This window comes from Schistocerca gregaria, chromosome 1 (assembly GCF_023897955.1).
Source record: "Schistocerca gregaria isolate iqSchGreg1 chromosome 1, iqSchGreg1.2, whole genome shotgun sequence".
Lineage (NCBI taxonomy): Eukaryota > Metazoa > Arthropoda > Insecta > Orthoptera > Acrididae > Schistocerca > Schistocerca gregaria.
Window position 1 is genome coordinate 1,071,375,572 of NC_064920.1, and position 25,561 is coordinate 1,071,401,132.

Consider the following 25,561-nt stretch of genomic DNA (forward strand, 5'->3'; position numbering starts at 1 on the left):
TAGGGGACTAATGACCAGGGCTGTTAAGTCCCATAGTGCTCAGAGTCATTTAACAATTTTTTGTAGCACCACATTTCGAAAGTTGCTATTCTCTTCCTGTCCAAACTATTTATCGTCCATGTTTCACTTCCATACATGGCTACACTCCATACAAATACTTTCAGAATCGACTTCCTGACACTTAAATCTATATTCGATGTTAACAAATTTCTCTTCTTCAGAAACGCTTTCCTTGCCATAGACAGTCTACATTTTATATCCTCTCTACTTCGACCATCATCAGTTATTTTGCTCCCCAAATAGCAAAACTCATTTACTACTTTAAGCGTCTCATTTCCTAATCTAATTCCTTCAGCGTCACCCGACTTAATTCGACTACATTCCATGATCCTCGTTTTGCTTTTGTAGGTGTTCGTCTTATATCCTCCTTTCAATACACTGTCCATTCCGATCAACTGCTCTTCCAAGTCCTTTGCTGTCTCTGATAGAATTACAATGTCATCGGCGAACGTCAAAGTTTTTATTTCTTCTCCATGGATTTTAACACCTACTCCGATTTTTTCTTTTATTTCCTTTACTGCTTACTCAATATACGGATTGAATAACATCGGGGAGAGACTACAACCCTGCCTCACTCCCTTCCCAAGCACTGCTTCCCTTTCATGCCCTTCGACTCTTATAACTGCCATCTGGTTTCTGTACAAATTGTAAATAGCCTTTTGTTCCCTGTATTTTACCCCTGCCACCTTTAGAATTTGAAAGAGAGTATTCCAGTAAACATTGTCAGAAGTTTTCTCTAACGTAGTTTTGCCTTTCCTTAATCTTTCTTCTAAGATAAGGCGTGAGGTCAGTATTGCCTCGCGTGTTCCAACATTTCTACGGAATCCAAACTGATCTTCCCCGAGGTCGACTTCTACCAGATTTTTCATTCGTCTGTAAAGAATTCGCGTTAGTATTTTGCAGCTGTGACTTATTCAACTGATTGTTCAGTAATTTTCACATCTGTCAACACCTGCTTTCTTTGGGATTGGAATTATTATATTCTTTTTGAAGTCTGAGGGTATTTCACCTGTCTCATACATCTTGCTCACCACATGGTGGAGTTTTGTCAGGACTGGCTCTCCCAAGGCCATCAGTAGTTCAAATGGAATGTTGTCTACCCCCAGGGCCTTGTTTCTACTCAGGTCTTTCAGTGCACTTTCAAATTTTTCACGCAGTATCGTATCTCCCATTTCATCTTCATCTGCATCCTCTCCCATTTCCATAATATTGTCCTCAAGTACATCGCCCTTGTATAGACCCTCTATATACTCCTTCCACCTTCCTGCTTTCCCTTCTTTGCTTAGAACTGGGTTCCCATCTGAGCTCTTGATATTCATGCAAGTGGTTCTCTTTTCTCCAAAGGTCTCTTTAATTTTCCTGTAGGCAGTATCTATCTTACCCCTAGTGATATATGCCTTTAAATTCTTACATTTGTTCTCTAGCCATGCCTGCTTAGCCATTTTGCACTTCCTGTCGATCTCATTTTTGAGACTTTTGTATTTCTTTTTGCCTGCTTCATTTACTGCATTTTTATATTTTCTCCTTTCATCAATTAAATTCAATATTTCTTCTGTTACCCAAGGATTTCTACCAGCCCTCGTCTTTTTACCTACTTGATCGTCTGCTGCCTTCAATACTTCATCCCTCAGAGCTACCCATTCTTCTTCTACTGTATTTCTTTCCCCTATTCCTGTCAATTGTTCCCTTATGTCCTCCCTGAAACTCTCTACAACCTCTGGTTCTTTCAGTTTATCCAGGACCCATCTCCTTAAATTCCCAGCTTTTTGCAGTTTCTTCAGTTTTTCCGTAGTTCTTTCAAATTCGTAACTGCATTACTAAATCCGTGAGTACGATTTTCGTATCACATAAGCGCAACAGCGTTCGATCACCGATTTCACTGCGCCGCAGTTGGTATCACTGTAAAACTTGTTTGTAGTTGTAATATGAGGCCAGCAGACAGAACGTCACTGGAGCCCGGTGAACACGCATTGGTCGAGTTCCAGTTGGAAATTAGATGTGGAATGTTTGCCTGGCAGATGGTTCGTCGAACCACTTTCACACTTTTTTTCTGCTGCTCCGCTCTCGTAACAGCGCGCAGGAAAAACGAACACTTACACCTTTCTTCGAGAGCTCTCATTTCTCTTATTTTATTACAACCATCATTTACCTCTATCTAGGTGGGCGCCTACAACATATTTTCGTATTCGGTGGACAACGCTGGAGATTGAAATTTCGTGAGAAGATTTTTCCGCAACTAAACACGATTTAACGGTTGCCATCCCAACTCGCTTATCGCGTCCGTGACACACTCTTCCCTACTTCGCGGTAATACTAAAAGAGCCGTCCATGAACTTTATCGATGTTTTCCGTCAATCCGGTCTAGTAAGGATCCCATACAGCACAGCAATACTCTATCAGAGAACGAACAAACGTAGTGTAGGCAGTCTCTTTAGTAGAACTGTTGCATCTAATTAATGATCTGCCAATAAATCGCAGTCTTTAGTTTGCCTTCCGCACTACATTATCTATATGATCGTTCCACTTTAAGTTGTTTGTAATTGTAATTCCTAGGTATTTAGATGGATTGACAGGCTTTAGATTTGTGTGATTTATCATGTAAACGAAATTTAGCGGATTCCTTTTAGTACTCTTGTGGATGACCTCACACTTTTCTTTACTTGGATTAATTACCTCAGAGAGATCTTGTTTAAATCATTTTACAATTGGTTTTGATCCCCTGATACTAGGAGGTAAATGACAGCATCATCTACAAACAGTCTAAGACAACTGCTCAGATTGTCTCACAAATAGATTAGAGGGCCTGTAACACTTGCTTGGGGAACACCACCTTTCACTTTTGTTTCACACGATGACTTTCCATGAACTACTACGAACTGTGATCTTTCCGAGAGGGAATGACGAATCCAGTCGCACATTGAGACGATACTCCATAGGCACGCGACTCGATGGCAAGGCGCTTGTGAGGGACGGTATCAAAAGCCTTCTGGAAAGCTAGAAATATGGAATCAATTTGAGATCCCCTGTCGATCGCAGTCATTACTTCGTGAGAATAAAGATCTACTTGTCAATCACAACAATAGTATTCTGAATCGGCGCTGACTGTGTATCAAAATGTCGCTTTTCTCGAGGTGATTCATAATATTGGAGCACAGCATATGTTCCTAAGTCCCACTGCTGGTCGATGTCAACGATATGTCTATATTGTTTCTTTCAGGAGTGCTAGTTCTGCATGTCTCGCAGGAGAGCTTCTGTAAAGTTTGGAAGGTAGGAGACGAGGTACTGGCAGAAGTAAAGCTGTGAGTACCGGGCGTGAGTCGTGCTTCGGTAGCTCAATTGGTAGAGCACTTGCCCGCGAAAGGCAAAGGTCCCGAGTTCGAGTCTCGGTCGGGCACACAGTTTTAATCTGCCAGGAAGTTTCATATCAGCGCACACTCCGCTGCAGAGTGAAAATCTCATTCTGGAAACATCCCCCAGGCTGTGGCTAAGCCATGTCTCCGCAATATCCTTTCTTTCAGGAGTGCTAGTTCTGCATGTCTCGCAGGAGAGCTTCTGTAAAGTTTGGAAGGTAGGAGACGAGGTACTGGCAGAAGTAAAGCTGTGAGTACCGGGCGTGAGTCGTGCTTCGGTAGCTCAATTGGTAGAGCACTTGCCCGCGAAAGGCAAAGGTCCCGAGTTCGAGTCTCGGTCGGGCACACAGTTTTAATCTGCCAGGAAGTTTGATATGTCTATAATTCATCTGATTACTCCTACCCACATTCTTAAGTATTGGTGTGATGCGTGCAACCTTCCAGTCTTTAGATACGGATCTTTTGTCTGGCGGGTGGTTGTATATGATTGTTAAGTGCGGAGCTACTATATCGCCATACTCTAAAAGTAATCCAACAGGACCGGAGGATTTCCCCTTATTAAGTGGTTTATGCTGCTTTGCTAGCTTATTGCTGTACTCAGTGTAGTCATTCCTTTTATGACGGTAACAATATTTATTTGATTTAATTTTATCCATATTTTTCAGCTTAAAACGTGACTGTATTCAAAACATTGGAGGAATGAATTAAACAACGCCTTCAGTCACAACTTGTTCGTGTTTTATTAACTACACGATGCATTTCGGACCCTGTGGGTCCATCGTCAGATGTAATTTGTTTTAATACATGTTTTATTTCTTGGCCTGAATGGGGTGAAATGCCTATTCCTGTCACGAAAAGGTTTAATGTTAGTTTATGAATTTAGCAAGTCGAGCGCGGAAAAGATGTGCAAAATAGTGGAAAATGAAGAGTGTAAACTTACCACATCATCCAAGGAAAGCATTTTTAACGGTAGGCAAACAACATCAGTACATTTCGCTTCATTCAGGATGTACATTTGCACACACAGTTTATAAACACTTCAAAGATGTTTTTGTACATGGTGTTGAAGATGAATTTATTCGCAGTGCTAAAGATATAACTATTAAACAATTGACATATGCAAGAAGTAACTTTATAATAGGTCTTTAAGATTACTGAAATAACTATGGCTTGCGAAATCTGTTTGGTCATTTAACATAGATTCTGGTTTTTTGATTTTGTGAAAGTATATCTCCAATTGTTCTAACAGACTTAGGGTCTTACCGTTGGTTTCGTTATGTACTATTACCAAATTGTTTTCTAGACTGTTGATGACATGTTTCGTTTCCAACATATGTTATGCAATGACTGATTTTTCGAAATTCTTGAGCCTGAAAGCATCTACATGTTCTTGAATACGGGTCTTGTAGTTTCTGCCTGTTTTCCCTACATAGTAGGCAGGACAACTGGGGAATGATACGTTGTACACTCCGCTGTTGTTGTATGTTTGTGTATTTGATTTTACGTTATGGATGAGTAGGTTTCCTAACTTATTATTGCTTGAGAATGCAACTGTTACATTTGTATGGTTTGGTACAAATGTATCCATAAACGAAGAATGTCATCAATGTATGCATAGCACTGAAAAATGATTATGATAAGTAAAACCATATTTCTCCTCTTGATTCCACGGCTTTTCTCGCCCACCAGCCTCCTCCTCACCTTATCTTCCCACTATCCACTCTAATTATCTTCATCTCCATAGTTACTATGCAATGGCCCCCCTTTACTTTTGACCCATACCCTTCAACCCTATAGAACACGGTTTCCTCTGCTCAAAAGGTTTTCCCCCACGGCAGGTGCTCTTTTTTTATATATAGAAATACGCATTTCTCCAATACCATTTGGAAATATATTTTTGTTTCTTTTTTAGTCTTTCATTGTTAATATCAGCGAGGAAAAACCCTATAAGTTTTAATGTTTTGTATAAACGCCAACAACATTATTCTTTTTATAGATTTGTCTCGTCTTTGTTTATATTTTTAAAGCTCTTTACCGTCCCATACGCGACGAGTGGCTTCAAATAACAACAAAGAAAAAACAGTCCACATATGTAAAGTATGTGCAGACAATTACACATTATGTGTCACATTATACACGTCATGAAATGATGTGAACATATCGCAGAAGATACTAATTAGCAAAAAAAGTATAGCATGATCAAGAATACTTGCCAGGACCAACCAGTGTACAAAACTCCATTTGTAACTGAAATCGCCATGACCATCCTATAACATGTTCCGGAAACAATCTAAGAATCTCCTATTTTTGAAGTCAGCTTTTTGTTGTTGCGGTGTTCTGTATGGGAACCACTGTAACATTGTATTAAACTGCTCGATAAGAAGCATGTCAGCTAATGCCGACATTCAGGTCTGGACTGCTCCCATTCGCTAACTGTTTCTGTTGCATAATACTGCACCAGTGTGTGTGTGTGTGTGTGTGTGTGTGTGTGTGTGTGTGTGTGTGTGTGTGTGTGCGTGCGTGATTGGGTGGGTGGCGGTTGCCCGTGCGGTCAGTGTCTGATTTCGCTACTATCGCATCATGTAATATCATGCCGATGGCTATATCTGCTTTTAGCGCTAGCTGCCGTGTTCTGCACTGCACAGTATTACAGCACACTGTAGGATTATGTCAGAATGACAATTGCACCAATTAATGGGGGGGGGGGGGGGGTGGAGTGTTGTCATCGTGTGTACAGAGAGCGATTTTGGAGACCTAGCGAGGAAGCTCCTTCCATAAGTGGAACTTCGTTTGTCGGGACTGGATGGGACTGTAGGTCACCCGTATTATCGTAAAATTTTGATGAAACAAAAACTAAGAAAACATTTATTATGGCGTGGGTCAAATACCGTAAACATATAAGTTGTATATCTTCCGGCGTCAGTACACAAATGACACGTTTGTTTCACACAAATTTGGACAAGCTATTCAAAAATAAGCGGTTGAGTTTATATTCGGATATAATTACTAAATATCTTTTGAGCCAGTTTCGTATGACGTTCATTTGTAACACGATCACACAGGTGTTTCGCCAACAAATGAACCGTTATTTAGACCAGCTGCGTTGTTGGCTCTGTATGTGTCTTAATGCCCTCAGATTTAGGCGCCAACATCGTCAGCTAAACCATCAACAGTACCCTCATTTGCCGGCCGAGGTGGCCGAGCGGTTCTAGGATCTGCAGTCTGGAACCGCGCGACCGCTATGGTCGCAGGTTAGAATCCTGCCTCGGGCATGAATGTGTGTGATGTCCTTAGGTTAGTTAGGTTTAAGTAGTTCTAAGTTCTAGGGAACTGATGACCTCATAAGTTAAGTTCCTTAGTGCTCAGAGCCATTTGAAACATTTTTTAAACAGTACCCTCATTTTCGGCAGCGGAACAAATAGCGATAATTTCCTCCTCAGAAATCGTCATTTTAAAGAAAATTCTTCAAGTTATTTTCGATTATTCTTCGAATCTGACACCGTTGAAGTTCAAACACATGGTTCAGCAGCAATATTTTCCAACAGTGCTGCTTTATCCATCTTATGCAGTGCATATAATTTTTTGTCCACGATCACAGCCGCCTTCCTACTCTTTGATTTCAGTTTACACACACAACGAATGGGAACAATACAGTACTGTACAACTTAGTGTTAACTCCTTAACTGACACCGTTACAGAATGCGTGTATAGCGGTTGCTTGAATTTAAACTTAATGATCATCGTCGCAGACACGTGCTTACTTCCAGATTGCCAAGTACTGGGCAGCTAGTGCATTGAAAAGAAAAAAAAAAGTATCGACTCAGATGAATCGGATGGACCGAAGATTCGGATAGGACCGCATAAACGAGGTTACCCTGTGCTAACGTCTCTTGTGTTTTAACGTGTGTCAGTCTCCGTCAGCTGTTTTTCATTCACGTGATCTGTCACTTGCCCTATGAATTTCAGCTTTGTTGGTTTACCTTCAGTGATGTAGCACCAGCAATGGTTAAAGTGGCTGATAAGACAAAAGGGTAACCTGTGCTGGGTAGCCGACGATCCGCTCGGCTCCCCCCGTAGGAGGTTTGTGTCCTCCCTCGGGCATGGATGTGTGTGTTGTCCATAGCTTAAATTAGTTTAAGTTAGATTAAATAGTGTGCAGGCTCAGGGAACGATGACATCAGCAGTTTGGTCCCATAAGACCGTACCACAAATTTCCAAAATTTTCGAAAGCGTAAAAAAACCTAGTTTGTTTACCAAAGTGAGTCCTGCCAAATTACGTTTCGAAATGGGAACTAATGAAATAAAGACCAGGGAGACGCCATTACGTGTAGATTCACTTACTGGAACGGAACCTATTGTTGCAGATTGTCATTAGCGCTACTTGTAAAACAATGATATCATTGTCGCGTCCTTCGTGTTTTCTCGTTAGTGAAAAACGAAGGTCGGTCACGCAAAACCCGAGTGATAACACCTGAGTGATAAATTTGACGAGACATTTACGCAGAGGGTCGACAGGCACTTGTTATCTCAAAAAGGAAGGACTCGGCACAAAATCTAAGTTTCTGACAGAAAACTGGCTAGCGGCCAAGCCGACTAGCGTCGAGCATAAAGGAGAAATAGCCTTTCATTACTGCTCGGTAATTTCAAGTTTTATGTGCCGCAGTTAGTTTCACTGTCTTGCCTAACCCTCGCAATACCAACATATTTTCAGTAACGTGTGTGAAAAAGGTAGGGGGTACTTTATGCCCAGCCAAAACAAAATTTGTTAACTTCTGCTGGTTAATATTAAGAATAAACTTTTTGAAGAGGTACTGATGTGTAAATAGAATCCTGAACATGAAAATATTGAATATGACGTACATCTCAAACTAGCTACTGCTGGGACTTAAATTTGCGGATTAAGTTTAACTCTCTCTCTCTCTCTCTCTCTCTCTTCTCAGAGATCACAGGCCCTGTAGCCCACGCACTGCGTCAACGATCTCCTTCCACCGCCTTCTATCTCTCGCAGCCTCTCTCCACCCTGTGGAAATTCCTAATGCTGCGATGTCCTTCTCTCTGTCATCTTTCCACCTTGTACGGGGTCGGCCCAATGGTCTTGTTGCCTGGAGAGTTCCTTCAAATGCTTTCTTGGTGATTCTGTTGTTTTCCGTTCTAGCCACATGTCCAGCCCATTGCAGTCTCCTTCTTTTTAATTTCTAGATGATAGTGGGTTGCTTCATTAACTGATAAATTTCTTTGTCTATCGAATTCTCCATAAGCCATTTTCCAACATAGGTCCCCATATTTTCTCATTACTTTTCTTTCGAAAACACTCAGTTTTTCTCTTTCATTCTTTGTAAGCGTCAAGCTTTCTGAACCGTGTCAGCACTATGGAGCAGATGATAGTGTTGTATATCTTCATTTTGGTGGTGACTGATATAGCTTTACTTTTGAGTGGGTTGCTTAGTGAGTACAGAAATCTTCACCCTGAGGCTATTCTTTCATTTGTATGAATTGTTATGATATTTTTACTGTTGAAACGTGATTAAAGGTATTTAAACTGGAGAACTTTTCTGAATTTAGAATGTTGGTCAATTTCAAAGAAAGGATTTGGGTTTATGACTCGACCTATTTCCATGCATTCGGTTTTCTCTTGGTTAATCGAAAGATTCATTTTGCTGGCACTGTGCCTAAGAGATCTGTACATGTCTTTCTGTTCTTCTTCAGTTTCACTCAGAAACACTATATCATCTGCTTAAGCCAGGAGTTTTACCTCACTGTGTTCGAATCGGAGAGCATTGTATAGATGAAAATTACTCGCCCGAACCACTTTCTCTAATGCTAGGTTGAAGAGGACACATGAAAGAGCGTCTCCCTGTCGTAAGCCTGTCTTAATTGGAAAGGTGGGGATATGGATCCTCTGAACTTCACTGCTGCCTGGGATCCATCAATGCACAGTTGTATCATCCTAATGATTTTGCTGGATATACTAAATTCTCGTAATGTGTTGTAAAGGTTACTTCTGTGGATGCTGTCGTAGGCTCGCTGGAAGTCAATGAAGAGACAGTGGATATTTTTGTTACATTCCCTGTATTTCTCAAATATCTGTCGTATAGTAAACAAATTATCAGTTGTGCGACGGTTTGTTTGAAATTCAGCCTGGTAACGTTGAATAATGTTTTCTGCGTAAGTTTTAAATTTCTCCAGAATGATCACTGACAGGATTTTGTATGTTATGTTAAGCAAACTGATTCCTCTGTAATTTCCACATTCCATTCTGTTTCCTTTCTTCTGTATGGGACAAATTATTGCAGTTTTCAAATCTTCAGACAGTGTTTCAGTTTTCCAGATCATTATGATAAGGTTATAAATTTCCTTGTGTAGTTTGCTTCCGCCCTCTTTTAACATCTCTGCTGATATCTGGTCCTCGCCTGCTGCCTTGTTATTTTTGAGCTTTTGAATGGTGTGGATCACTTCCTGTTCTGTGATACTACATTATTCATTATTAATGATGTCAGTTTAACTAGAAAATTTAAAACATTTATGGAGTTTGGTAGAAGACTGCAATAGAATCATTAAATATTTTTTTTCAAAATGGTAAAATGTACGTTATATGAGTAGATTACAATATTTTCAAGTTGTGGGCCCAGAGTAACCTCCCCCCTAGCTTTTGAGAGATTTCATCCACAGGGGCAGGAGAGAGCTGTAACCTACCCGTTTCTGGGACACGAACAGTCGAGCAAACCCTAATAAATCCGCCCCGCTGATTAACGACGGTAACCAGTCTGGTACGGCAATAGAAGATAGCAAAAGTAAAGTCGAAGTTTTAAACTTCTCATTTAAGGAATCTTTCACGCAGAAGAGTCGTACGAACATACGCTCATTTTACTATCGCACAGACTCCAATACGTAGGACATACACTCATGCTCATAAATTAAGGATAATTGAAGAATGTGGCGGCACACAACGTGGCACTACACAAAACTGGCGCTAATAGCATAGGCACGTAGGGAACACACACGAAACAAATCTGTAAGTCCACGGTATTGGTGATAAGTTGAGAAAACCGTCCCGAAACACATGTGCTACAAAACGCCACTGTTTCCTCCGCATGTACCCCGACATTAATATAGGATACGACCACCATGCACACGTACACAGGCCGCACAACGGGTTGGCATACTCTGGATACAGTGGTCAAGCAGCTGCTGGGGTAAAGCCTCCCATTCTTGCACCAGTGGCTGTCGAAGCTCTTGAAGTGTCTTAGGTGCTTGAAGACGTGCAGCGATATGTCGACCGAAAGCATCCCAGATGTGTTCGGTGGGATTTAGGTCTGGAGAACAGGCAGGCCACTCCATTCATCTGATATCTTCTGTTTCAAGGTATTGCTCCATGATGGCGGCTCGGTGGGGCTGTGCGTTATCATCCATCAGGAGGAAGGTGGGACCCATTGCACAACTCAAAAGGCGGACACACTGGTGCAAAATGACGATCCGATACACCTGACCTGTTACAGTTACTCTGTCAAAGACATGCAGGGCTGTACGTGCACCAATCATAATCCCACCCCACACCATCAAACGACGACCTCCATGCAGGTCCCTTTCAAGGACATTAATGGGTTGGTATCTGGTTCCTGGTTCACGCCAGACGAAAACCCGTCGAGAATCACTGTTCAGACTATACCTGGATTCGTCTGTGAGCTTAACCTGGGACCACTGTTCCAATGACCACGTACTGTGTTCTTGACACAGGGCTTTACGGACTCTCCTGTGACCAGGAACCGTGGAATGCCCCTTGTAGGTCTCTGGACGATTAAACCATGTCTGCTCAGTCTTCTGTAGACTGTGTGTCTGGAGGCAACTCTTCCAGTGGCTGCGTTAAGGTCCAGAGCAAGGCTACCTACAGTACTCCGTGGCCGTCTGCGGGCACTGATAGTGAGATATCGGCCTTTTGGTGGTGTTGCACGCTGCGTACGTCCCGTGCTGTAGCGCCTGGACACGTTTCTTGTCTGTTGGAATAGTTGCCATAATCCTGAGATCACACTTTGTGGCACACGGAGGGCCTGTGCTACGACCTGCTGTGTTTGACCAGCCTCCAGTCGCCCTAGTATTCTACCCCTCATAACGTCATCAGTATGAGTTCTTTGAACCATTTTCAACACACAGTCACCATTAGCACGGCTGAAAACGTCTGCACACTTACTCGCTGCACCGTCCTCTGACACGCACCAACAGCGCCACCGCGCGATACCGCAGGTCAAATGCACCACATGGTCATATCCCAAGGCGATTTAAACCCGAAAACCGCCCACCAGAGCGTCGTTTCACCATGTGTCAGCATTATCCTTAATTTATGACCATGAGTGTAGTAATAAGCATCGCTGTTGTAGAGAAAGAACTGAAAGAGTTAAGAGCAAATAAGTCGTCAGCTGCAGATGTAATCCTCAATTCCATTTTAGACAGAATACTCTACAGCGTGGCCCCTTACTTAGCTAGCATTTATCGCGAATCTCTTGCGCAACGCGAGGCCCCAAGCGACTGTAAAAAAAAGCGTAGGCGAATTCTTTATTTTAAAAAAAGTGTAAGAGAACGGACCCGCAAAACTACAGACAGATCTCTTTAACATCGGTTTGCTGCAGAATCCTTCAACATATTCTCAGTTCGAACGTAATAAATTTCTTTGAGAGGGAAAAGCTTCTGTGCACAAATCAGCACGCTTTTAGAAAGCATCGCTCATGCGAAACTCAGCTTGCCCTTCTCTCACATGATATCCTGCGAACCATGGATGGAGAGCAACTGGAGGATTCCATATTCCTAATTGTTCGTAAAGCATTTGACGCGGTGCCTACTGCCGACTGTTAACGAAGGTACAAGCATACGGAATAAGTTCTCAGGTATGTAAATGGCCCGTTGACTTCTAAAGTAAGAGAAGCCAGTGCGTTGTCCTCGACGGCGAGTCTTCGTCAGGAGTGCCCCAGTGAAGAGTGGTAGAACCTCTCTTGTTCTCTACACACATGAATAATCTGGCAGACGGGGTAAGCAACAGCCTGCAGCTGGTTCCTGATGATGCTGTGGTATATGGGGAGACGTCGTCGATGAGTGTCTTTAGGAGGATATAAGATGACGTTCACAAAATTTCTAGTTGGTGTGATGAATGGCAGCTAGTGTTTAAATGTAGAAAAATTGTGTAAAAATGTAAGTTAATGCAGATGAGTAGGAAAAATAAACCCATAATGTTCGGATACAGCATTAGGAGTGCACCGCTTGACAGAGTCACGTCCATTAAATACCTGGGCGTAACGTTGCAAAGCAGTATGAAATGGAATGAGCATGTAAGGGTTGTAGTAGGGATTGCGATTGGAAGGTATGTTAGGAAAGTGTGATTTATCATAAAGAAGACCGCATATAGGGCACTAATGCGACCTACTGTTGAGTACTGTTCGAGTGTTTGGGATCCGCACCACGCCGGATTAAAGGAAGACATCGAAGCAATTCAGAGGCGGGGTGCCAGATTTGTTACTGCTATTTTCGAACAACACGCAGGCATTACGGAGGTGCTTCGGGAAGTCAAATGGGAAACCCTGAAGGAAAGCGACGTTTCCGATGAGTACTACTGAGAAAATGTAGAGAACCGGCATTTGAGGCTGACTGCAGAATTATTTTACTGGCACCAACGTACAGCCGGCCTCGGTGGCCGAGCGGTTCTAGGCGCTACAGTCCGGAACCGAGCGACTGCTACGGTCACAGGTTCGAATCCTACCTTGGGCATGGATGTATGTGATGTCCTTAGGTCAGTTTTGGTTTAAATACTTCTAAGTTCTAGCGGACTGATGACTTCAGATTTTTAGTCCCATAGTACTCAGAGCCATTTGAACCATTTGAACCAACGTACGTTTCATTCAAGGACCATGAAAATAAGATTGGAGTGGTTGGGGTTCGTACGCAGGCATGTAGACTGTCGTTTTTCCCTCACTCTCTTTGTGAGAGGAACGGAAAAGGAAATAACTAGTAGTATAGGGTACCCTCCACCATGCACCATACGGCGGCTTGTGGAGTATGTATGCAGGTGTAGATGCAGGGCTGGTGAGCAAACCAGCCAGACTTTTAGGCGGTTTCCCAGTTTCCTACATCCAACTACATGGAATATGCGATTTACTCTATTCTCAGACAGATGCCGTAGACAGCTCCCTTCCCAAGGGTAGCTGTGGCGTCAAGAGAACATCAGGCCACGAAATGCCACTAACACCGCCAAAACCGTTATATAACTCTGCCGACCCCACAGACAAACGGGAAAAGGAAAAGGCGAAGTTTCAGTGTCGTGATTGTGTTGTACCATAGGTGCAGAAGATTTCTTTCGTGGCGCGGCTACTGCAATCATCAGATATATAATTAAGAATTAAAGAATACAATAATGAGAGTGGTAGTACTGTTAGAGGCACACCTCGAGGAAGATCAGTTCGGATTCCGGAGATACGTAGGAACTGACCCTACGACTTCTCTTAGCAGATTATTTAAGGAGAGGCAAATCTACCTTTATAGATTTTGTAGATTTCTAGAAAGGTTTTAACAATGTGGACTGGAATACACTGTTTGAAGTTCTGAAGATAACAGGGATAAAATATAAAGAGCGGAAGGTTATATTCAACTTGTACACAAACCAGACGGCTGAGTCGAGGGGCACGAAAGGGGAGCAATGGTTGAGAAGGGAATGAGACAGGCTTGTAGCCTACCGCCGATATTATTGATTCTGTACATTCAGAAAGTGTAAAGGAAACCAAAGAAAAAAATTGGAGCAGGAGTTAAAGTTTAGGGAGAGAAATAAAAGCTCTGAGGTTTGCCAACGACATTGTAATTCCTCCAGAGACAGCAAGCGACTTTGCAACAGCAGTTGAACGGAATGAATAGTATCTTGAAAGGAGAATAGAAGATGTCAACAAAACCAAAACAATGACAATGGAATGTAGCCGAATTAAATCAGTTGGTGCTGAGGGAATTTGACTAGGAAACGAGACACTTAAAGTAATAGACGAGTTTCGCCATTTTGGAGCGAAGTAACTGATGATGGGCGACGTAGAGAGGATGTAAAATGTAGACTGGCAATGGCAAGAAAAGCGTTTTAAATAGATAATTTTTTTGACTTAGAATGTAGATTTAAATGTTAGGAAGTCTTGTCCGAAGGCATGAATCTGGAATGTTGTCTTGTGTGGAAGTGAAAAGTGAATAGTGGGCGATTGACAGTTTAGACATGACGGGGATAGAAGCTTTTGAATGTGGTGCTACAGAAGACTGCTGATGGTTAGATGGGTAGGTCACGTAATTAATGAGGAGTTACTGAATAGCACTGGGGAGAAAGTAAATGTGTTGCATAATTTGACTAAAAGAAGGATTGTTTGACAGGACACATTCTGAGACCTAAGGGATCACGTGTTTAGTATTGGAGGGAATTGTGGGGTGTAGAAGCAGTAGAGGGAGACCAAGAGATGAATACTGTAAACAGATTCAGAAGGATGTAGGTTGCAGTAGTTATTTGGAAGTGAAGAGACTTACATGGGATAGAGTAGCGTGGAGAGCTGCATTAAACCAGTCTTCGGACTGAATACCACAACAAGAACAAGAACGAGAGGTGTTTTTAAACATTATCAGGCTAGAAAAGATAAAAAATTAAAAAGTTAAAAGTTGAAAAAATTACTCATCAAAACTTAGAACGCGTAAACCTACGTTCAGTGTCAGTGAACGTTGTTTTACAGGTTCTAAGACCAGGAATGCTAGTGCAAATGAGAGCTTCTGTGGATTTTTGATTGTAAGAGAGAGGTATTGGCGGAAGTACAACTGCGCGGAAGAGTTGTGAGTCGTGCCTGGACAGCTCAGTCGGTAAAAGCATTGCCCGCTAAAGACAAGGTTCTGGGTTCGAGTCCCACTCCAACACATAGTTTTAAGGTGCCATGCAGTTTCGACAATGAGGAAATTTCTCCTGTGGCGCAAACTGTTCACTTCTTCGGTATTTGCTACGTCTTGCCTCTCCTGCTATAGTGGCGCGCAGTCTCATTCGTCTGGCATAACTATGCCGCCGGGCATGAACAGCGGCCATGTTTTTTGACAATGGGCTGGAGGACAGATACCGTTTCAGACATTACTGACACCACTCATGGATTAGGACTTACTCGTGTTTCGAGTGACCGACTGCTAGTACAAGGCAGTACGAGAAGCCACATAACTATATCTACATGAGTAAAGAACAATTCACAATGAAGTTCCAGTACACGGAGAAAACGAACAATTAAAACTTTCCGTGCGATCTCTGATTTCTCTTCTTTTATTACAATGGTTATATCTTCCTGTGTAGATGAGTGAGCGCAAACAAAATATTTTCGCATTGTTAGGTGATTGTTGGAGATTGAAATTTCGTGACAAAATCTCTCCACAACGAAAAGTCTTTATTTTAATGATGCCAAGAAGTACCATATCCTTGACACTCTCTCCCATTGTTTCGCGATAGTACGAAACGAGCTGTTCTTCTCTGATCTTTTTCAATGCCATCTGTCAATACAATCTGGTAAGGATCCCACACTGCACAGCAGTAACCTAGCAGAGGACGGACAAGCATAGTGTAGGCAGTATCTTTAGTGGACCTCTTCCATCCTCTGTGTGTTCTGCCAATAAAACGCAATCTTTGGTTTGCCTTTCACACTACATTATCTATATGGTCGCTCCAGTTTCAGTTGTTCGTACTTGTATTTCCTAGGTATGTAGATAAATGACAGCGTTTAGCTTTGTGTGATTTAGCATATAATCGAAATTTAGCAGATTCCTTTTAGTGCTCTTGAGGATGACCTCACACTTTTCACTATTTTGGGTCAATTGACACTTTTCTCGCCATACAGATACCTTGTCTCAATCATTTTGCGATTCCTGTTGATCACCTGTTGATTTAACTAGACGGTAAATGACAGCATCACCTGTAAACAATCTAAAAGAGCTAGGCAGATTACCTCGTAAATCGTTTACGTAGATCAGGAAGAACGGAAGGCCTGTAACGTTTCCTTGGGGGACGCCAGATATCACTACTGTTTTACACGATGACATTCCGTCAATTAATACGAATTGTGATCTTCCCGACACGAAATCACAATCCAGTTATACAAATGAGACGATACGACATAGGCGCGCAACTTTATATAAGCCCCTTGTGACGGATGGTATTAAAAGCCTTCTGGAAATATAAAAATATGGAATCAATTTGAGCCGGCCGGAGTGGCCGTGCGGTTCTAGGCGCTACAGTCTGGAGCCGAGCGACCGCTACGATCGCAGGCTCGAATCCTGGCTCGGGCATGGATGTGTGAGATGTCCTCAGGTTAGTTAGGTTTCAGTAGTTCTAAGTTCTAGAGGACTGATGACGTCAGCAGTTAAGTCCCATAGTGCTCAGAACCATTTGAACAATTTGAATCAATTTGAGACCCCCTGTCGACAGCACTCATAACTTAATGAGAATAAAGAGGTAGTTGTGTTTCACAAGAACGATATTTTCTGAATCCGTGTTGGCTATTTGTCCGTTTTCCTCGAGGCAATTGATCGTGGGACATGTCCCCATTCCGTCCAGCCGTTGTTGCTAGCAGACGAATCCTTGTGATGCCGTTGCTTCTTTATTCAGGCAGCTCCTCACCAGATCTCACGAGGCTGAGTGGATCCCGTTCTAGACCTCGCTGTCTCAGAAAACATTTGAGAAGGTACCGGAAATGGAAATCGAGTGCTTCCGCACTGGAGGCAGCAGCGCTAAGCATTCTGGAGGGAGGTGGAACATTATTGACACTGAAGAAATAGTGATTTTTCTTTTTTTTGGAGACCGCAGTCATTCTCCAGTTTTTAAATGAAATTTCCTTCATTTGACTGTATATTTTAATACTCAATAGTTTCACACTATCGCGATTCCTGTTTTAATTGAAGATGACACGCAATCCAGACATGTCGAATACTTCGTGATATTTCACCTTCCATTTGATAATGGCTGCAAAGCTGATATCGCGATAGTGTGAAACAAGTGCATATAAAAACATTAAATTTCATTAAAAACTGAGGAAATATTTTCAGAGGTGGCAGAGAAGCGCAGATGTATCAATTTGAGGAAAGGAACACTGGTACGGCTCAAAAATGTCTTAACCATAGCCTAGAGGGATTTCTTGTAAGGACATTATAAGTTTAGTAAGACAAAACGGCGCTATATTCAAAGACGTTTTATTATCATCCTATTTCTTTGGTGCTATAAGTATATTTCGGCTCCATGGCACTATGAAGCTGTCTGAAAACATGTGGAGTTATTGGTGCATGTATATGTGCGTATGTCTTTTTATAGCTAATAACAGATTTGTATATATATGTTGTACTTACTTCCATAACACATCCTTAACGCTGTTGCTGTCCAATACCTTGTACTGCGCTACATCTATGATATGCAGCATTACAAGCAACAGCGTTAACGATGAATTACAAAAGTAAATAACACAAAAGATACTGTGTATACAGAATTGTCATTAGTTACAACAGACAGAGATATATGGACTAACTCCATGTTTGCAGATAGCTTGATAACGGCCATGGAGCCGAAATAAGCTTATAGCGCCAAGAATAACATCGTAATAAAAAGGCTTACTAAACATATAATGTACTTATGTACATTTATAACGCTGTAGGACCAGAAGAATTCAGAATGTTGACGCCTAGAGGGATTGTTCCCAGAACGAAACTTCCAATCGGAGTTGTAAGTAGGATGTTTAGGTTTTTATGTTGGTAACGCCACGTAGAGCTCTGTATGAAAATCACTGACTGTGCTGTGTGCAATCTGTGGCTGGTTGCCATTGTTGGAATATTCGGTATTGTAGTGTTGGGCAGTTGAACGTGAACAGCGCGTAGCGTTGCGCAGTTGGAGGTGAGCCGTCGGCAGTGGTGGATGTCGGGAGAGAGACGGCAGAGTTTTGAGAGCGGACGATCTGGACGGATGTCCGTCAGAAAAAGGAAATTTGTAAGACTGGATGTCATGGACTTTTGAACACTATTAAGGTAAATACATTGTTTGTTCTCAGTCAAACTCTCTCATTTGCTAACTATGCCTGTCAGTAGTTAGTGCCTTCAGTAGTTAGAATTTAGCTGGCAGTATTGGCGCTCGCTGTATTGCAGTAGTTCGAGTAACGAAGACTTTTGTGAGGTAAGTGATTTGTGAAAGGTATAGGTTAATGTTAGTCAGGGCCATTGTTTTGTAGGGATTATTGAAAGTCAGATTGCGTTGCCCTAACCACACACTTTGCGTTAGTTTAGTGTTGATCAGAATAAGTAAAGACAGAAATCCCTGAGTACGTTCAGTTTTGCTCAGCTGTTTGAAAATCAAATAACGTAGAGGTATTCCAACACCGTCATTTATAAATGTTTCTAAAGGGATGCTTCAGAGTATTCACTCTTTTGAAACTTCCTAGTAGATTAAAACTACATCGCGGGTCGGAAATCGAACCGAGAACCCTGCCTTTCGTTTCGTCTGACGTAGACCATCCAGTTGCTTCAGTAAATACGTCAGATATGCCGAGAGGTGTGCGGGATTCCCAACCCCAGCCGCGGCTCCCACGAAAACTGCGGCTGGTGTCTGCGGCCTTGACAGCCGTCACTGCCACCAGCGCTGCGGTTCCAGTCCGCTGGCTTCCTCCGCCAAATTTCACTACAGATCCGCTAGCCACGACGTTTGCTATTACAATCTCTGTTTCAAATTCTCCCAAAGTATTTAGAGGGGAAACGATTCGCCCAATGGAGACCCGGTATTAAGTAAACCCTTAAAAACTACACATTGGTCGCTTTGAGCGCTATGGATGGTGAAGAACTGGTGCCACATGGTCATGCGACACTCTTCACGGCTGAGCCTGCGGCAGCAGTAAGATGGAGTGAACGTGCTATTCGGTTTTATGGAACAGTGCAGTCAGACAAAGTGTACGCGTGTGGATGCCACAATGGCGGAAAGAAGCCATTGAGTATTGGGCGTTCCTATGACCACACGATGAGTGAAACTACTCGATTTGTTTGTGTACCAACGCGGTTCATCCAACTTGTCAACAATGAATTGTGTTCGACTCGCAGCCACGTAATACGGCGTAAGAATCTAACCGACAGGGGCCAGAGGCGAGTGTTTCACCTTCTCACCGAAAATTGATTTCAAAGCCGACAGAAAGAGCTGCTGTCGACAAATGTAGTTCCATCTCAACCACTTTCCGAGCTAACGTTACGAAGAGAACTGCATGCGGCGGACGTTTGGAATCGGGTATCTGACAAGGCCTGTTGCTCACAACTGTACTTAAAACGCTACTGTTGCAGGTTCGAATCTTGCCTCGGGCATGGATGTGTGTGATATCCTCAGGTTAGTTAGGTTTAAGTAGTTCTAATTTCTAGGGGACTGATGACCTCAGAAGTTAAGTCCCATAGTGCTCAGTGCCATTTGAACCATTTGTACTTAAAACTGCACGCCTTCAGTGGAACGATCATATAGAAAATGTAATGGGGAAGGCGAATCATGCCTTTTATTGTCAGAACACTTAGGAGATGCAACAAATCTACTAAAAAGACTGCCTACAGTACAATTGTCCATCATCGGCTAGAGTAGAGGTGCCCAAAAAGTTCGGAGAATGGCGGTTCGTTTTGTACTATCGCGAAATAGTGAAGAGAGTTTCACGTGTATGGTGGAAGCTGTGGTGTCAATCATTAAAACAAAGAAGATTTTCGTTGTGGCGAAACGTTTCACAAAATTTCAATCACTGTCTTTCTTCTCCGAATGCTAAAATGTTTTTTTGACTCCCACCTACACAAGGGGAAATGACAATCGTAATGAAATAAGAGAAATCAGATCTCGTACAGAAAGATTTAGGTATTCACTTTTCTCACGTACTATTCGCAAGTGTCTGTAAGTGGTTCTGTGGGGCCTCTATCCAGCACTTGGATGGGAATTGTAGAGTAGTGACATAGGTGTAGATGTAGGCCAACAAAGACAGAAAATGGACACTTCTTTTCAAACGATCAAAAACAGGCTGTTGGAGCTATATGTGGTGTAAGTTCGAGAACCTCTTGTCGACCCCTATTCAATAGTCTCGGAATTCTGACATTGCCCTCACAGTATATATTTTCTTTAATGTCGTTTGTTGTTAGCAATATTTGCTTATTCCCATGAGTTAGCAGCTTTCACTCAGTTAATACTAGGCAGAAATCAAATCTGCATGTGGAATGCACTTCCTTAACTTTTGTGAAGAAAGGAGTGCAGTATTCTGCTCCATCCATTTTCAATAAGCTACCACATGAACTCAAAAATCTTAGCAGTAGCCCGAACACTTTTAAGTCTAAACTGAAGAGTTTCCTCATGGCTCACTCCTTCTATTCTGTCGAGGTGCTCCTGGAAGAGCTGAAAATTTAAGCAAATTCCTGTGTTACATTGTTAATTTTCTTTATTTAAACTTACGACTTGTCGCCTGAATATGTTTCTTATATTTCATTTTATCTGTTTCTACTATCGTGTTATAATTTCATGTGTTGACTCGTTTCATGACCATGGAGACTTCTCCTTCATTTGGTCCCTCGGAACAATAAATAAATTAATTAATTTAAAAAAAATAAAAAATACACGGCATTGACTGCACTGAGATTCCAATGTGAGATTTAAGATAATAACAGCACTGTTTGCTGGGTTGCATGCATACGTAACTGGTCTGACGAAAACACTGGCGGTCTATTACACCTCGGTTGGCCCGCAGAATCATCCGATGTGAATCCCACACCAAATGTCTGGGACTATTTGGAACAGCGCCTGAAACGTAACGTTCAACATCCCGCCAGTTTCGTAGCTCGGCGGGATATGAAGATCAATCATTAGGCTGTGTACCGAGCGAGACGGGAAATGATTATGTAAATGAAAATGTATCCACTGAAATCCTTAACTTTGTCATGTATTACTGATAGCTTGCATGTATTTAAAGGCACATTTAGGGATTATTAAACTCATCTGAAATAGTAACACGCTTCCTGCCGGAGATGACCGCTGGCACTCGAAAGACTTGTCTCACGTGATGTGAAGCACGCCACGTGGCCAGTATATCTCTTTGGCCCCTATTATGGAATATCTGAAGAAACTTATGGATTCTCTTCCTCGGCGAACTCAGCCAATTATCAAGCGTGCAGGCGGTGTTGTAGGCGGTATTAGCGTGGTGTCTCTGGCTGGTGTGCTTAGATATCGGTGAATAATATTTTCGAGGTGTCGGGAATACCGGTGCTCACGGACCGAATTTTCAGGAGGCACAAATTCCGCACATATCATTTGAAGTCTCCGACTGGGTAGGAAGTGCAGGAAGATCAAACCCGTGGATTGAGCTGACGGCGTTCTGTTTTCGTCGTATGAGCAAAACTTCGACATTTGATCGAAGTTGGCGTGCTTTTTTCGGTCTCGGTGCTCCGAGGTGCTTCCATTTGGAGTGCCGGAATGAACTCGACTAATGTCTGAAGTAGTGCTGGAGGGGAACTGACACAATGAATCCTGCAGGGCTCTCCATAAATCCGTAAGAGTAGGAGAGGTGGAGATCTCTTCTGAACAGCACATTACAAGGAATCCCAGATATGCTCAATAATGCTGACGTCTGTGGAGTCTGGTGACTAGCGGAGGTCTTTAACCTCGTAAGAGTGTTCCTGGAGCCACTCTGTAGCAATTCTGGGCGTGTGGGGTGTCGCATTGTCCTGCTGGAATTGTCCAAGTTCGTCGGAATGCACAATGGACATGAATGGATGCAGGTTATCAGACACGAGGCTTACGTTCGTGTCACATGTCAGAGTGGTATCTAGACGTATCAGGGGTCCCACATCACAACAATTGCGCACGTCCTTCACCATTACAGAGCCTCCACCAGGTTGAACAGTCCCCTGCTGACATGCAGGGTCCATGGATTCATGAGGTAGTCTCCATACCCGTACACTTCCAACCGCTCGATACAATTTGAAACGAGACACGTCCGACGAGGCAACATGTTTCCATTCATCAACAGTCCAATGTCGGTGTTTAAGGGTCCAAGCGAGCGTAAAGCTTTGTGTCGTGCAGTCATCAAGGGTAAACGAATGGGCCTTCGGCTCCGAAAGCCCATACCGATTAGGTTTCGTTAATTGGTTCGCACGCTGACACTTGCTGATGGCCCAGCACTGAATTTGCTGCAATTTGCGGAAGGTTGCACTTCTGTCACGTTGAATGATTCTCTTCAGACGTCGTTGGTCCCGTTTCAACACGACCTTTTTCCGCCCGCAGCGATGTCAGAGATTTTACCGGATTTCTGATATTCACAGTATGCTCGTGAAATGGTCGTACGGGAAAATTCCCTCTTCATCGCTGCCTCGGAGATACTGTGTCCCACCACTCGTGTGCCGACTACGACACCACGTTTAAAATTACTTAAATCTTCATAACCTGCCATTGTAGCAGCAACAACCGATCTAAAAACTGCGCTATACACTTGTTTTCTTATATATGCGTTGCCTATCGCAGCGCCGTATTCTGCCTGTTTACATACACTACTGGCCATTAAAATTGCTACAGCACGAAGATGTGCTACAGACGCGAAATAACTGACAGGAAGAAGATGCTGTGATATGCAAATGATTAGCTTTTCAGAGCATTCACACAAGATTGTCGCCAGTGGCGACACCTACTACGTGCTGACATGAGGAACGTTTCCAACCGATTTCTCTAACACAAACAGCAGTTGAACGGCGTTGCCTGGTGAAACATTGTTGTGATGCCTCGTGTAAGGAGGAGAAATGCGTACCATCACGTTTCCGACTTTGATAAAGGTCGTATTGTAGCCTATCGCGATTGCGGGTTATCGTATCGCAACATTGCTGCTCACGTTGGTCGAGATCCAATGACTGTTAGCAGAATATGGAATCGGTGGCTTCAGGAGGGTAATACGGAACGCCGTGCTGGATTCCAACGACCTCGTATCACTAGCAGTCGAGATGTCAGGCATCTTATCGTGCAGCCACGTCTCAATCCCTGAGTCAACAGATGGGTACGTTTGCAAGACAACAACCACTTACACGAACAGTTCGACGACGTTTGCAGCAGCATGGACTATCAGCTCGGAGACCATGGCTGTTCGATCCCTGCGAAACCCTACATTTCAGCAGGATAATGCACGACCGCATTTTGCAAGTCCTTTCTGGATACAAAAAATGTTCGACTGCTGCCCTGGCCAGCAATGGAGGCCGAGCAAGTGGCTCGTCACAATACGCCAGTCGCTACTCTTGATGAACTGTGGTACCGTGTTGAAGCTGCATATGCAGCTGTAACAGTACACGCCATCCAAGCTCTGACTCAGTGCCCAGGCGTATCAAGGCCGTTACTACGGCCAGAGGTAGTTGTTCTGTGTACTGATTTCTCAGGATCTATGCACCCAAATTGCGTGAAAATGTAATGGCATGTCAGTTCTAGTATAATATATTTGTCCAATGAGTACCCGTTTATCATCTTCATTTCTTCTTGGTGTAGCAATTTTAATGGCCAGTAGTGTATGTATTTGAAAATGCATGCCTATACCGGTTTCTGTGGCGCTTCAGTGTATAAGGAACAGAATAGTGTACTCAAAGAAAATATATCTCTATGTAGCACGTAAAAATACCTAAACACACAGCGTGAAAACCTGTTCGCATTTTTTTCTCGAATGAGTGCCGCCCTTCCTCAATTTACAGACCTCTGCTGGTCGGTATGTTGCTCGTAAGCCGCTCGGCGAGAACCAGAAACTTGCTGTCTTGTTCTTCCAGCGAGCACAAAGGTGCGCTTCGGCTCAGTGGGGACAACATGTTTGCGTGCTCATAAAATAGATGGGCCCGTTCACAGACGGATCGGTCGACCGACCAGTGGCCCAAACACGTCCGCCCAGACCATCTGCCTGTGTGTGGGCGGTGGGTCCTTGGAGTCTGCGGTCTGGGTGCATCGATTGCACCGGCGAACCGCTACCTGCAAGGTCGCACTCTCAGTACGCTGCCACGTGACTGGGCGAACGGCTGGTAGAGTTCAGAGCAAGCCCGTTTGGCGCACGGGTCAACGACCTGTCCACTTGTGACTGGGGGCCGTAAGTGTGTGTGTGCTCACGTGCAATACGGCTACCAGAATGCTGAGGCGTATCATTTTTTGGTCCGAGTAGCTCGTGAGGCAATCGCGAAGATACTGTTTGTAAGGGTGCGCGCACCCTACGACAGTACGGGAAATAACCGTTGGGTGGAGTGCGCTAGTCCGTAACACTGCATCCACTGGCCATCTCTGACACTGGCAAATTAAAGCTCTGTACCAGGCGTTATCGGAGTAGTGGAGACGGTAGTAAAAACTAAATCTAATAAAACATTCCATATACCTTTCGTCTAATTTTATTGGTTACAGTGATACAGCTGTTAGAATGTAACCCATGGAAGGTTTTAGGCAAAGAAAATCGATTAAGTTCAAAGTTGATTTTCGTACTTTCTTGAGAACATTACATGTAAATCTTCTGAGATCGTCGTTGCGTTCCTCTGTGAGGGCAGCGCTATTCGTAATCCATACGAAAAATATCCGTTTCTTGCGTTAAATTTTTCTTTGTAGACTTCGCCTTTCTACCATCCTCACAGGGAAAAAAATGAAAGGGTTAGGTCAGGGGACCTTAGTGGCCAAGAAATGTGACCATTTCTGCCGATTTATCTTTTGGAGAATGTTGTGTGTCACCTGACACCTAGAATGCACAAAGCGTCCGAAACTCTGGGAGAACACACCCATCCTTGTAGCCAATGATACCTCTTTCAATAACGCTGAAAGTTCTTTTTAGAGAATGTCTAGAAAATGGGGCGTAGTAAGATGATGCACCAACACATCAGACCCAGTAAACTGTGTATCATAGCACATCAAACATTTATGGAGAAGCGTTTCAGAAAATGCCTCTCCACAAAGGCAGGTGGATTTTCTTCAGAGCACACGTGTGAGCTACGCAATTTACTGATATAATCATGAGTGAATATGCCGATATCAGTAAAGAGTATTGAAGTGATTATTGGGCAAAATCCAATTAACGAATGACAAAATTCCTAATATTCCTTTATCTCTTTCTCAGAGGAGTTGAATCTCCCGTTAACGATAAGTATAGAGACCGTGC

The 25,561-nt window shown here is 43.0% G+C and overlaps 1 protein-coding gene across 2 annotated transcripts in view; it reads right to left on the reverse strand.

Annotated features, from left to right (window-relative positions):
• LOC126281617 (putative inorganic phosphate cotransporter) overlaps positions 1–25,561 on the reverse strand; it is a 433,128-nt gene that overhangs the window by 156,312 nt on the left and 251,255 nt on the right. The gene's annotated exons all lie outside the window — the stretch shown is intronic.